Here is a 15,285-nt window from a genome sequence, read left to right on the forward strand (position 1 = left end):
ACAGCAGGGCAAGAAACAATAGCACACTTGTGACTGTAACGCCCTGGCCATAGAGGGTTTTTTGTTCTCTATTTTTGGTTAGGCCAGGGTGTGACATGGGTGGGCGTTCTAGGTTTCTTTTTCTATGTTGGTGGTTTTCTTTGTTTCGGCCGTGTATGGCTCTCAATCAGGAACAGGTGTAGATCGTTGTTGCTGATTGAGAGTCATACATAGGCAGCCTGTTTTTCCTTTGGGGTTTGTGGGTGAATGTTTTCTGTCTAGGTTTGTTAATCCTGACAGGACTGTTTGGCTGTCATTCCTTGTCGTGTTTTCTTTTTGTATAGTGTTCATTCGTTTATTAAAATCCTTAATATGAACACATCCTCCGCTGCACCTTGGTCTCAATCTGACGACGGCCGTGACAGTGACAAAACATTTTTCAATGGCATGTATTCATGGATGCCAAATAAGCCAAGCTTCCACAAAAATGGTAAAAAAATTATTGAATAAATCATTTCTCTTCTTCTCCCTGTGCTTCATAATTTTCTCTCAGGTGATGGAATAGTGGAGGCAGCTCCTGTTTTCTTTGTGACTTGCGGTAGCCTAACTCTCTGGTTCTAAATCAATAGTTGTTTAGTATTCCGAAAATGTCGTAAATATTAACTTACTTGACCATGCTGTAGGTCATGTAACTGTTTGTAAAAGACAATATGCTTTGTGGACTTCACCAGACAGATGTTGCACTCTGGTTTTGTGATGAAACAAAGGTGTGGTTAAATTCATTCTGCCACTGTGTCTTTTTATTTGTCTCAGCCTTAAGCCTATATATCATTGTCGTAAGGGATATGAACTAACAGGTTATAGAGCAAACAATTATATTATCACAACACATACAGTAGGTTGTAATATGGCAATGTTTTCCTGGCTTGGCTTCCCCAGTGATTTTACCCACACACCGCTACTGCCACTTCTCGTGTCTTTGGCTATGCCGGATTAAGTGATATGACATGCTAACTTATAAAATGATTTCTCTGTAATTAATATTACCTGATTAAGCTAATCATGTAAATGTAATTAACTAGAAAGTCGGGGCATCACGGAAGTACGTTTATAGAGCCGTTATCTTCCGAATAAACTCTTAAAATACTTAGTAATATTTTACATCGATAGCAGTCAATATTAACCCTTATCTTATTTTCAGTCTCATAATGAAAGTTGTAAATTCTTGGCTATCTTCACAAACCCTGGCTAACAAGTTGAATCAGCAATACAAAATTGGGTTTAATTATTTATTTACTAAATACCTAAACTAATCACACAGAATTACAAATGATGTCATACAGAAAACGTCCCGGTGGACGGAACCTGGTTACACAAAGGAAAGGGGGTTGGGCTTGAATGAAAGAGCGGGAAGACTTAGGAACCACAAACAGCAGCTATTCTATCGTAAATACATTATCTTATGCATTCTAAATTACCGCCCATTTGGAAAAGGAAAATGCAATAAATATTTACTCTGAGCTGTGCTTCGGTAGATTGGTCGTAGATGCTGGCCGGGTTGGCCAACAGATATTCCTGTACTCGGAACAATGTCTCTGGTGGTAAATTGGATACGTGGTGGTATCTTCGTCCGTCTGTTAGACTGGATCCGTCGTCCGTCCTTTCCTAGCCCACGTCTTCAGCGGCCGCTGCTAACTCAACGGCTAGGAAATATCACTTCTGTAGTGAATAAGCTCAAAGTTCATACCAGTTCATACTATAGCTTGGCTTAGTTCTGTTCTTGACATGTGTGTCTTTCTAACGTAGAGGCTGCAGACCTCCCATACTGGAACAACCTGGTTATCTTTTTGTCAAAGGCTTATATAGTGGAGAGGGGGGTAGGATGTGTTTTCATCGTTTATAACCCCTCCTCTTCACAGGGGTGGGCCAATGATCAAGCAGGGCACTTTCCTTATGAAAACCCAAATCTGTCATTTGGAAGCTAAAATTACATTTAATCTCCTAACAAACAATTTCAATATCAAACATTTCAATTGCATAACAATTCCATGTGACTCTGATAACTAGAGGGTGTATACTTTCCCAGGTACAGTTTATGTCGTCCTGTCATCAGTCATAATGTCACAGATAACAACGAACTGACATACATACTCATTACGTTATCAAGCATATTTCCAACTGGTTTTATTACCAAAATATGGTTCCTTTCCCCATTTGTTTGATGTTCCCAGACTCTCTATGTTTAACAGGACAGCAGTCCTTCAGTAGGGTCAGTAAGAGAGGGGAAGGGAGAAAGGTATTTATGGGGAGGGGGTCATAAACCTTACCCACAGGCCAACGTCATGACACACTCTTATTAACAATAGCACACTTGTGTTGAAACACTTTGCAGAATAGCACACTTGTGATCATGCAATCTTTGTAGAATAGCACATTCGTGATTACACACTCTTGGCAAGAAGAAAACACTCATAATAATTAGCTTGCACACATGTATAAATGGGACTTTCCTCTGAACTACTGTAAATCACTCCCTCCTAAATACAGCCAGCCCTGGAGGTCTCTGGGGAAGTGGTGACAAAATAAAACAGGTAGACAAATGAACATATAACAAAGAAAATTAAAACTAGTCCACCAGCCAGGGCAATCCCAAGTCTTTTGCCTGAATACCAGCTCATTTGCCCGCTCGGACTAGACAAACAAACTAACTACCTAGCTACCTAATGTTAATGCAATGGACGGACACAAACTAATAACACTGTGAGAGCAGTGAAAGGCTTCTCGAACTTTATGCAAAATAAAACAATAATTATAACAGCAATATTAAAACTTGAATACTTTATTAAATGCAAAACATTAAAGACTTGGTTCACATTCGCGTGTAATATATGCATACCTTTTAATGTTCCCGGGCTATACCCTGTTCCCAACCCATACACTCACGACCGGCTTCCAAGCAGCATCTCCCTGAAAGCAGAATTGAAGATGTCACTGCAACACAAATCAATGTTTCAGATGCCTTTTGTTTACTTGAGTAAGCAGTACACCATTTTACAGAAAAATTACCAAATGTTGAACTAACTCTGACGAACACAACCCTCTGGGTATGGACAAGGAGTGTGCACTCTGTTTTGTTGTCTGTAGCATTAACACCTGCTCGCTAGTCGAGAGTTCCGTCTCACTACTTATCCCTAAATCTCACCTCTTCTCACATCAGACACTAGGTGCCACTGGCTACATTTATTTTCTCCAACGGAGATGTGTGGACTGAAACAATTCCAAGCAAATCTCCGTCAATACTTTTCTACATCCAATGGGCATGTTAGCCAAGCGATGCTAATATTAATGATAATTTAGGCTAAATGCATTCATTATCAGAGGTACGTGCCCCGTGATTCAATCAGAAGATATGTAATTTGACAAGATCTTAGGGGCCTGCAGAGACTTTTTATAATGCATTCACATTCAGTTAGAGCACATACAACAATGTCTGTAAGTTTGAGCTTGACAAGAGGACAGCCAAAAACAGCGGGAGCAACTCTTGCTCTGCAACTATTTCAGGCAGACCTTTGACTTGTCAAACTGTGCTTTAAATCTAGTCCCCTGGGTAGTAGGCCTCTACACCCCTCTGAGTGTGCCAGGTCCACAGTGTAGGACACTGCAGTGAACCACCATGATGCATCCCACTCCCACTAGGCCTTATTCCCAGGTAGGGTTGGGCTTATTCAAAGAGTTTTGGGTTGTGTTTATCACTGAAATACTTTTCTATTCCCTCTCAGTGCAATCCAATATATTGTAAGACTTTTCTGTAATTTCTACTGTGAATGTGTTTTACAGCATTAATGCTGTAGATTGCACTGCATTATGGGCAAAATTCTGAAAAATACTGTTAACTTTAATTGGAAGCCTGTAAAATTACTCTAACATACTGTATTTCTTTACAGTCATAGCTTATGCCTACTGTAGATTCAAATGATCAATTTCAGGCGACAAACTCATGCTGTTGGGTGAGACACATGAAGCTCAGTTTTAGTAAATATCTTCTAGAAGTGTCTATGAAGTGGAATAATATTTTCAGCAGCTGCTTGGTAGTTACGTTGTACCCAATCCCAATTTTAACTCCATCTCCCTCTCTCTCTCGCCCCTACACCCCACACACACAATATAGTTTTAAATTAGTGTTATAATGATGCTCTTATTTGGTTACATATGTGCTTGTTGTTACTTATATTGTCCATTTTGTTGTTAATTTGTTAATGTTGTTACCAATTTGAATACATGTATTGATTTTCTTATATTTAGATTTCAGGGAGAATTTCACTGTAAATGTACAGCATTATCCTGGCACCAGAGTTGCCATCTTAATTCTGTAATTTTGTTTTACAGCAGAGATACTGTAATATATTTCACTGTACTATTTTCCTTACTGTAAAACATTACAGCATCCATGTACATTTACAGCAGGGATTCTGTAATATGTTTTACAGTAAAGGAAATAGTACTGTAAAATATATTACAGCATCTCTGCTGTTAGGCAAAATTACAGTATTAAGATGGCAACTCTGTTGTCAACTTTGGTGCCAGCATAATGCTGTACATTTATAGGGAAAAGTTTGTATGTTTTCTTGTCATGTGTCTACTCTTACTTTCTACATATGTTTGTGCACAGAGAGAAGATTTCGATGTGTATTCAACAAAGCTAACGCTAACATTTGGTAACAATCAACCTTATTGAATTTTGATTGAGTGATTGATTTTGATTTTATTTGACAGTTTAAACATTTTAAACAGTTTTAACGTTCAGTTATCACTAAACCCACCACCTATAATAGAAAAATAATTAATGGCATGTCAATAATAAGTGAGGGCATGACGTATGTGTTCCACAATTGAAACAGCTAGAATACATAATTAACCATAAATGTACTCAATGTATTGGCTGTCTCTGAATCACAAATAAAAATGCAAAGTCAAGTATCTGTTTTAGTCAAGTAACTAAAATGTTACTAAACTAAAACATTTACCAAACATTTCCAATCACAAAATGTAGTCAAGATTGCTTCTCGCTTTCCTGACACACCCACTTCTTCTTCGATGAGGTTTAATGGCAGTCGGCATCGAATAAATGTTGCATTAGCGCCACCTACTAGACTGGAGTATAACTCCCTTATACTTTGCTTATTTTTTTTTCCTTCTAAAAAAATCTACAAATATCCTACCATCAAACACTACACTCACAAAAAATAATAATAAGTACCATACTCCACTATTTAAATATATTTAGTCCTACCTCAGGGCCAGCCTGAAAGGATGGGATGCCACCTCTTAACACACCCTGTAACTCTTCTGATGTCAAGTCTCGCACACCCAAATACCTCTCTGCAGCTGCCACCACAACCTCTATTTTTTTGCGACTTACTTTCCATTCCATCAATGCAGTACAGTTGATAACCATCACTATCAATGCCAAAAATGTAATCTTACTGAAACATATCACTTGTTGGTTTATCCCTCTGTACTGTTACAGATCTACTACTCACACCACTCCTCTCAGGATCCCTCTCCCATCTTCCTCTACTTTCTTCACTGCCTCAGCATACGACAACCTCTGCACTACTCAATCCCTGGAAACCTCAACCTGCCTCTCTCACAAGGGATATTTCTGATCCCCAGCCCCATGGACACCCCTACACATAACATATACCACTACTTTCCCCAATGCTGCACATTTCTTTGTCTCATGCCCTTCTGCACACTTCTCACACCAAGGATCCTTCCTCCAACACACTGCTGCCACATGCCCATAAGCTTGACACCTGTAACAACGTAATGTAGTCTGCAAAAAAGCTCATACAGGATAACTTATATATCCTAACATCACTTTGTCCAGCAAAGACTCAACATCAAAATGCAAAAGAACTGACAATGACTCTTCAGTTTCCCTGTCTGCGTCGCACCAAACAACGAGTATCACAAACACCGGGAATCTTCCCCTTCAGTTGGTCAGCTTTCACATTATCCGCTACCCCAGTGATCACTCCTTTCAATGGCACCCTTTTCTTGAGAGCAAAACAATTCACATCTCTTGCCCCCATTCGTTGAACACGGAGCGCCTGCTCCCCCTGACCAGCAGAAACACATATCATTATCACAAGACCACTTCTGCTTACCCTCACCGATTCCACAGTACCCAACTGTTGTCAACCACCCTGAAACCTCAAATGGATCAGCCAAAAGGCAAGGGTCCACTTTTTCCAAAAACTTCACTCCTACTGTCAGACTCATCTTTATCCTGACCCTGGGTAAAAGCCACACCTACCACCTCCAATACTTCACCTTCATTCACTTCCATTTCTACGCTTATCTTTAACTCATTCTGCTTACACTTTCTACCAATCTCCTTTTTTTCTGCCATTTTTAACCGACTCAAAACTCACTCTTTTCCTCCTTCTCTCAGACCTCTGCCTCTTTTCCCTCCATTCCTCCTCCATATTCCAAGTATAACTCTCCTTATGATAATACTGCACTTCTCCTGACACATCTTGTTCTTGCCTTGTCAAGGGATGCCATTTAACCGGCTCTCACAATCTCCGTACAATCAGCACGAACTCCTCGGGATGTAGCACTCAACAGTGCATCCCACTTCTGACACACCCACTCAAACCAGGAAGTGACTATGATCATGACTAGGGAGTGATCAGCGCGGAGCCCACAAGCTATACACATCTAAAGGAACCATGGAACATTGTGGGTTACAGAATGCACCTCAGGATAGCATACCAAAAAATGGAGCAGTAAATAGGGACAGCCCCACATGTAAGTATTCAATCTAGTCATAAATGTATTCCCTTATTAATTAATCACTAATTTCATTGCAATTGGTGCCTGTTGTAATTCTATCCATTTCTTTCAGCAAGAGGTGAATGAGCAGTTTACCCGGGGGTTATCTATTCACTAATTAGTATGTTAGAGACTAATCAAAAAACCTGTGTGGTTCCTGTTACAGTACTGGTAAATACTGTAATTTTTGGAAATTCATATTTGACTGAAGATGCTGATCTGAGGTTTGTGTTTTACATAAGGAGTATGGTGAATTTGACACATGTACAGTATGCAAAAGGATACTTTTTGTAGCAGGATTTTTGTCAAGAGGGAAGGTTTTCACACTGCTTTGCCATTCTGTTCCCTGCTTTAGAAGATTCCACCATTAGCTTTCAATCTCCGTCACTCCCCCTGGCACCTTTGGCTTTCATCATCCTATTCAAGATTTCTGGGGAAATGCAGCCACTTGTGACAAGCTAAGATGATGAAAAATGAAGCACATCTTACATTCCACACATTGGCACCCTAATTTCCTGTGAGTAGTTATGTTTGTATTTATTATATATCCCCATTCCTACTCTTCCTGGGATCCAGAAAAATTAGGCAGTTATGCACAGTTAAAAACATTACATTACATTTCAAAACAGATTTCCCAACACATTAAAGTGTGTGCCCTCAAGCCTCTACTACCACATGCTGTATCTACAACACAAAATCTATGTTTGTGCATGTGTCTTCACAGTCCCCGCTGTTCCATAAGGTGTATTTGTCTCTTTTTTCAATCAGATTGTACTGCTTGCATGAGTCACTTCATGTGGAATAGAGTTCCATGTAGTCATGGCTCTATGTTGTACTGGGCGCCTCCCATAGTCTGTTCCAGACATGGGGACTGTGAAGAGACCTCTGGTGGCATGTCTTGTGGGGTATGCATGGGTGTCTGAGCTGTGTTTAAACAGACAGCTCGTGCATTCACCATGTCAATACTTCTCACAAATACAAGTAGTGATGAAGTCAACTCTCCTCTACTTTGAGCCAGGAGAGATTTATATGCATATTATTAATATTAGCTCTCCGTGTACATTTATGGGCCATTGATGTTAACCAATTCACAGCTGTTAACCACTTCTCTGGGTTACATTGATGGATACATTTATTTGGATTTATGGGACAGGTGCAAAAACAACATGCATTATGCATATGCTTCAATTGCATATTCATTTCAGGTTGGACAATATTTTCAATTATTCATTGTCATATTGCCTTATCATAAAGGGTCAGTTAATGGCAAGATCTGTTTTGCCAATGAGATATGATTGTTCAGACACACACACACAGTTTGTTTTTGTGAAATTTCTGGACTTTTTAGAGTGTAAAAATGTTTGACTGTTAAAAATCCTATTTTCCCTAACCCCTAACGCTAAACCTAACCCTTAAATTGGTATTTGAACAAATTTAGGACTTGAAAATATCCTGACTTTTCAGGATATTTGGGTGGAATGTTAGTGATTGTGATTATTCTAAGAGCATTGAAGGAGTTTTTGAGGAGAGAAGTTGTTTCCTCCAGTTGTATCCTCCAGTACATTGACTCAACGCGTAGTGGGCTTCCAAATAAAGAAAGCTAGACTGAACTTGTTAATTTCAAAACTAGAAAGAAGAGGATCAAAGGTTTCTCTCAGAGAGGGAAACAACCTGTTATTTCATTATTTTATTACTGTAGCTATTTTGTTACTGTAGCAGTCCCTCTCCAGATTCCGGTAACCACACATTTGAAAGCAACACGGTTGCTGTAGTGGAGCACAGTGCAGTGAATTAAAACATTTTCAGAAGAGAATAAGAGGCTGTACTTTATGAAAATGGAATGAAGGAAATCATTGCCTACTCATTCTTTAGGCTTACGCAGTTAGTTTATAGCGGTATTTCAAGGTTAACCTCATGCCATCTTGATGTTTGTTGATTTAACTTTCATTTTTTTACAAGAACATACAATTGAAGGGGAAAAACTGCAAAATAATTCTAATTTACATTGGAATAAAACGTGTCTTGTCATTTAAATTCTATCCACCCTGTTCTGCATTTATGAATGTCAATGCTTTCTTCTGATCAAAGTGCAACCTTAGAATACTTTTGAGGCAAATGTTCATTGTTTAAAGGGCAGAGTAAGTTAAGATGGAAGCTGAGGGGGAATAGACACCTTGTATTTGATGGTAGCGTAGGCTATAGTTGAAGCATCAAAATCAAATCAAATTTCATTAGTCACATATGTGATTAGCAGATGTTATTGCGGGTGTAGCGAAATGACAGTGTAGTAATATCTAACAAATTACACAACATATACACTCAAATCTAAGTAGGAATGACTATATACATATGGACGAGTGATGTTAGAGCGGAACGGACTAAGATACATAGCATAGGCAGTAATCAATTTTTGTCTTCTCTACTCTTATAATTTGTCCTATTCTTGCATCAGACATTCATTCCTACAATCTGTCTCACTAGTTGTGTGGCAGTGCAGAAGCTGCAGATTATATGTTACTCTGGTAACTGAGGTTATTGTGATCTCTTTGTTTGCTATACAGTCACTGATATTGTCATGTTACAGACTCCTGTTTGAGTCACCCTCAAGCCAAGGCCTACACGAACAGTGTAGTATCAGGATAGCATGGTTATAGACAATTCATTCTACAGGTACAATTCATTCTAACTTATACAACCTGTTTGTTGTGCTATGCTGTTGTTCTATGCTGTTGTGCTAAATAACTATGTGAGTGGATCCAACAGTTACCTTGCTGTATCTCAGTCCACAAGAGGGCAATCTAATATTAAACACACCGGGGAGGGGGAAAAAGGAAAGACATCGAAATGGACATTAGACCAGTGTGGTCTGTGTCCAAATGTGAGATTTTTGGTTACAGCTGCTGTGTCTTTGTGAGATGCAGAGTAGCTCTGTAGGAGAAAGCCTTGCCTCCAGCTGTTTGCTTAGAAATCCTAGGGACAATAAGCCGGCCTGCGTCTTGTGACCATAGCATGCGTGTAGGTATGTACGGCAGCACCAAATCAGAGAGATAAGTAGGAGCAGGCCCATGTAATGCTTTGTAGGTTAGCAGTAAAACCTTGACATCAGCCCTAGCCTTAACAGGAAGCCAGTGTAGAGAGGCTAACACTGGAGTAATATGATAAAAAATGTTGGTTCTAGTCAAGATTCCATCAGCCGTGTTTAGCACTAACTGAAGTTTATTTAGTGCTTTATCCGGGTAGCTGGTTTGTAGAACATTGCAGTAGTCTAATCTAGAAGTGACAAAAACATGGATTAGCTTTTCTGTATATTTTTGGGACAAAATGTTTAGGATTTTTGCAATGTTACAAAGATGGAAAAAATCTGTCCTTGAAATATCCTTGATATGTTTAGTCAAAATAGAGATCAGGGTGCAGAGTAACGCCGAAGTCCTTCACAGTTTTATTTGAGACGACTGTACAACCATCAAGATTAATTGTCAGATCCAACAGAAGATCTCTTTGTTTCTTGGGACCTAGAACTAGCATCTCTTTTTTGTTCGAGTTTAAAAGTAAAACATTTGCCACCATCCACTTCTTTATGTCTGAAACACTGGCTTCCAGGGAGGGCAATTTTAGGGCTTCACCAAGTTTCATCGAAATGTACAGCTGTGTATCATCTGCATAGCAGTGAAAGTTAACATTGTTTCTGAATAACATCACCAAAAGGTAAAATATATAGTGAAAACAATAGTGGTCGTAAAACAAACCTTGAGGAAACTTACAATTGATTTGTCAGAGAACAAACCATCCACAGAGACAAACTGATATCTTTCCAACAGATAAGATGTAAACCAGGCCAGAACTTGTCCTTGTAGACCAATTTGGGTTTCCAATCTCTCCAAAAGAATGTGGTGATTGATGGTGTCAAAAGCAGCACAGATGCAGAGCCTTGGTCTGATGCCATTAAAAGCTAATTTACAGCTTTCACGAGAACAGTCTCAGTGCTATGATGGGGTCTTAAACCAGACTGAAGCTTTTCATGTACATTGTTTGTCTTCAGGAAGGCAGTGAGTTAATGCGCAACAGCTTTTTCAAAAAATTTGGAGAGGAATGCGAGATTCAATATAGGCCGATAGTTGTTTTACATTTTCTGGGTCAAAGTTTGGCTTTTTCAATTGTGGCTTTATTGCTGCCACTTTTAGTGAGTTTGGTACACATCTGGTAGATAGTGAGACGTTTATGTTCAACATAGGAGGGCCAAGCACAGGAAGCAGCTCTTTCAGTAGTTTAGTTGGAATAGGGTCCAGTATGCAGCTTGAAAGTTTAGAGGCCATGACTATTTTCATGAATGTGTCAAGAGATAAGATTAAAAAACTTGAGTGTCTCCATTGATCTTAGGTCCTGGCAGTGTTGTGCAGACTCAGGACAACTGAGCATTGGAGAAATATGCAGATTCATACGATTTCTAATGATCATGATCTTTTCGTCAACGATGTTCCTTAATTCATTAGTGCTGAAGTGAAAGCCATCCTCTTGGGGAATGCTGCTTTTTGGTTAGCTTTGCGATAGTATCAGAAATACATTTTGGATTGTTCCTATTCTCCTCAATTAAGTTGGAAATATAGGATGATCGAGCAGCAGTGCGGGCTCTTTAAGTGGCATTGCACTAATAATGGCGCTGACCAGGGAGACGTTCCCGCTGTTTTAGCAGGTAGCTGGACAATAGACTTGCCTAGATGGAGGGTAGGGGGAGAATTCTATTGTCAAGTGTATTTCTAAGTGTTGTTATTATTATTATGTATCACATCCGACTGTGATTGTGAGTACCATAGGGACGTTTCTCTCCCTCTAAAAACATAAATAAATGTTTTGGCCTTTACAAATATTATTTTGTCCTTTTACTCAGATTACAATCGCTCACTTTAGTTTTTTTTTAAACGAAATAACCTCCAAATATCGTTATATATTATCAAGTTAATGGCTCAGTCATATAGCCGGCATCTATCACACTGCCATCCATTTTGTCACCAAAGCCCCATATACTACCCACCACTGCGACCTGTATGCTGTCGTTGGCTGGCCCTCGCCTCATATTCGTTGCCAAACCCACTGGCTCCAGGTCATCTATAAGTCTTTGATAGGTAAAGCCCCGCCTTATCTCAGTTCACTGGTCACCATAGCAGCACCCACCCATAGCACGCGCTCCAGCAGGTATATTTCATTGTTCATCCCCAAAGCCAACTCCTACTTTGGCCGCCTTTCCTTCCAGTTCACTGCTGCCAATGACTGGAACGAATTGCAAAAATCACTGAAGCTGGAGACACATATCTCCCTCACTAACTATAAGCATCAGCTGTCAGAGCAGCTTACCGATCATTGTACCTGTACACAGCCCATCTGTAAATAGACCCACCCAACTACCTCATCCCCATATTGTTATTTATTTTTTGCTCCTTTGCACCCCAGGATCTCTACTTGCACATTCATCTTCTGCACATCTATCACTCCCGTGTTTAACTGCTAAATTGTAATTATTTCGCCACTATGGCCTATTTATTGCCCCACCTCCCTAATCTTACTACATTTGCACACACTGTGTATAGATTTGTCTATTGTGTTTATGATTGTACATTTGTTTATCCCATGTGTAACTCTGTGTTTGTGTCGCACTGCTTTGGTTTATCTTGTCCAGGTCGCAGTTGTAAATGAGAACTTGTTCTCAACTGGCCAACCTGGTTAAATAAAGGTTAAATAAACATAAAAACCAACATAAAGCTGAGTGACTCACTCATGGCTTTGGATCAAAATAAATAAGTCCCAACATTCTTTCTGATAGTCTTTAATAAATTAATGTTTTGGTTATCCTGACCTGGACACCATGTACAGTATTATAATTAGAGGTCGACGGATTAATCGGAATGGCCGATTTAATTAGAGCCGATTTCAAGTTTTCATAACAATCGGTAATCGGTATTTTTGGACACCGATTTGCCGAAATAATTAGATTTTTAAATTATTTTGATTTTATTTTTTATTTTTACATTTTTTTTAACACCTTTATTTAACTAGGCAAGTCAGTTAAGAACACATTCTTATTTTCAATGACGGCCTAGGAACGGTGGGTTAACTGCCTTGTTCAGGGGCAGAACGACAGATTTTTACCAAGTCAGCTCGGGGATTCAATCTTGCAACCTTACGGTTAACTAGTCACACTCTAACCACCTGCTTTACATTGCACTCCACGAGGAGCCTGCCTGTTACGCGAATGCAGTAAGAAGCCAAGGTAAGTTGCTAGCTAGCATTAAACTTATCTTATAAAAAACAATAAATCAATCATAATCACTAGTTAACTACACATGGTTGATGATATTACTAGTTTATCTAGCCTGTCCTGCGTTGCATATAATCGATGCGGTGCGCATTCGCAAAAAAGGACTGTCATTGCTCCAACGTGTACCTAACCATAAACATCAATGTCTTTCTTAAAATCAATACACAAGTATATATTTTTAAACCTGCATATTTAGTTAATATTGCCTGCTAACATGAATTTATTTTAACCTGTTGAGGCCAGGGGGCAGGATCTAATCCCGGTATTGGGATTCATTGTCATGTGACCATGGCGGGGAATTCAAAACTGCAAGAGTAATCATTTCAAATAATCAAATAATCAACTATTTTCCTCCATTTGAAAGATATATCTCCTAAATCTAACCACGCTGTCCGATTTTCAGAGGCATTACGGAGAATGCATAAAGTTAGGTTATGTGAGGAGAGTACATTGACAATAGCTGCGTGTAATGTTTAGCCAATTCAAAGAAGGGCATCAACAGACAGAAAACTAGCTAGAATTATGCACTTACCTTTGACAATCTGCATCAGATGACACTCATAGGACATTATGTTATACAATACATGCATTTTTAGTTCCATCAAGTTCATATTTATATCCAAAAACAGCATTTACAGTCGCGGTGAAATTCAGAATTTTTTTCGGCTCGAATGCTCCCAGTGAATCCAGCATTACAAATCACGGAATTACTATTCGAAAACATTGGTAAATTATAATATTGTCATTCAAAGAATAATATATTATCATCTCGTAATTGCTACCAAATGGCCAGATCTCAAAATAACTTTACTGGGAAATCACATTTTGCATAAACTGGGTACTATGCTAACAACAATAAGCTATATGCTAAGCTAAGCTAAGCTATACCGTTAGCATTAGCATCATCTAATATCGATAATAACATTCTAAATATCCCCTTACCTTTGATTATCTCCATCAGAAGGCGCTGCCAGAGATCCCAGGTCCAGAACAAATGTGGTTTCTTTTGACAAAGTTCATAATTTATGTCCAAATAGTTAGCGTTCAGTAGGCTCCCACAAAATGAGGTGGGCAGTGTAAAGTCACGCCGAAAAGATAAAGAAAACATAGTAAATAATCTATTTACGTTTGTTTAAACATGTCAAACGTTGTTTAGCATTAATCTTTTGGTCCATTTTTAACGTGAAACATCAGTAAACATCAGTAATATTTTCACACAACCTATCAAGTGTCTAGAATAAACGATAATGACAAAGACACTCTTCTCAGATTCATGCGCAGGCGCAAAAAATGAAGTGATGACGTGTCAACTTGTAAGCTTTCTAATTCGGTCTGTATTCATGACAGATGCTTCCAACAACTTTCTAAAGATCGTTGACATCTAGTGGAAGCAGTAGGAGTTGCGAACTGAATCCTTTCTCACTGTGGTATCTTTAAAACAATGACACTAAATAGTACAGTCACAAAATTCTCATTTTTTTTAATCTATTTTTCACAGGTTTTTGCCTGCAATATGAGTTTTGTTATACTTACAGACACCATTCAAACTGTTTTAGAAAATTCAGAGTGTTTTCAATCCAAACCTAAACAATAATATGCATATTCTAGCTTCTGAGTTGGTGTAGGAGGCAGTTAAAAATGCGCACATATTTTTTTCCAAAATTCTCAATACTGCCCCCTGGCCTCAACTAGGGAAAATGTATCACCTCTTGCAACAGAGTCAGGGTATATGCAGCAGTTTGGGCCGCCTGGCTCGTTGCGAACTGTGTGAAGACTATTTCTTCCTAACAAAGACAGCCAACTTCGCCAAACGGGGGATGATTTAACCTCTCTGGGGTATGTGGGACGTGACACACTATTCAACAGCCAGTGAAATAGCAGGGCGCCAAATTCAAAACGACAAAAATCTCATAATTCAAATTTCTCAAACATACAACTATTATATCCCATTTTAAAGATAAGATTCTCTTTAATCCAACCACATTGTCCGATTTCAAAAAAACCTTTATGGCGAAAGCATAATATTAGATTAAGTTAGCACATCACCTTGACAAGAAAAACCACACAGCCATTTTCCAAGCAAGGAGAGGCGTCACAAAAAACAGAAATACAGCTAAAATTAATCACTAACCTTTGATCTTCATCAGATGGCGCTC

Source organism: Salmo trutta, chromosome 3, assembly GCF_901001165.1.
Source record: "Salmo trutta chromosome 3, fSalTru1.1, whole genome shotgun sequence".
NCBI lineage: Eukaryota > Metazoa > Chordata > Actinopteri > Salmoniformes > Salmonidae > Salmo > Salmo trutta.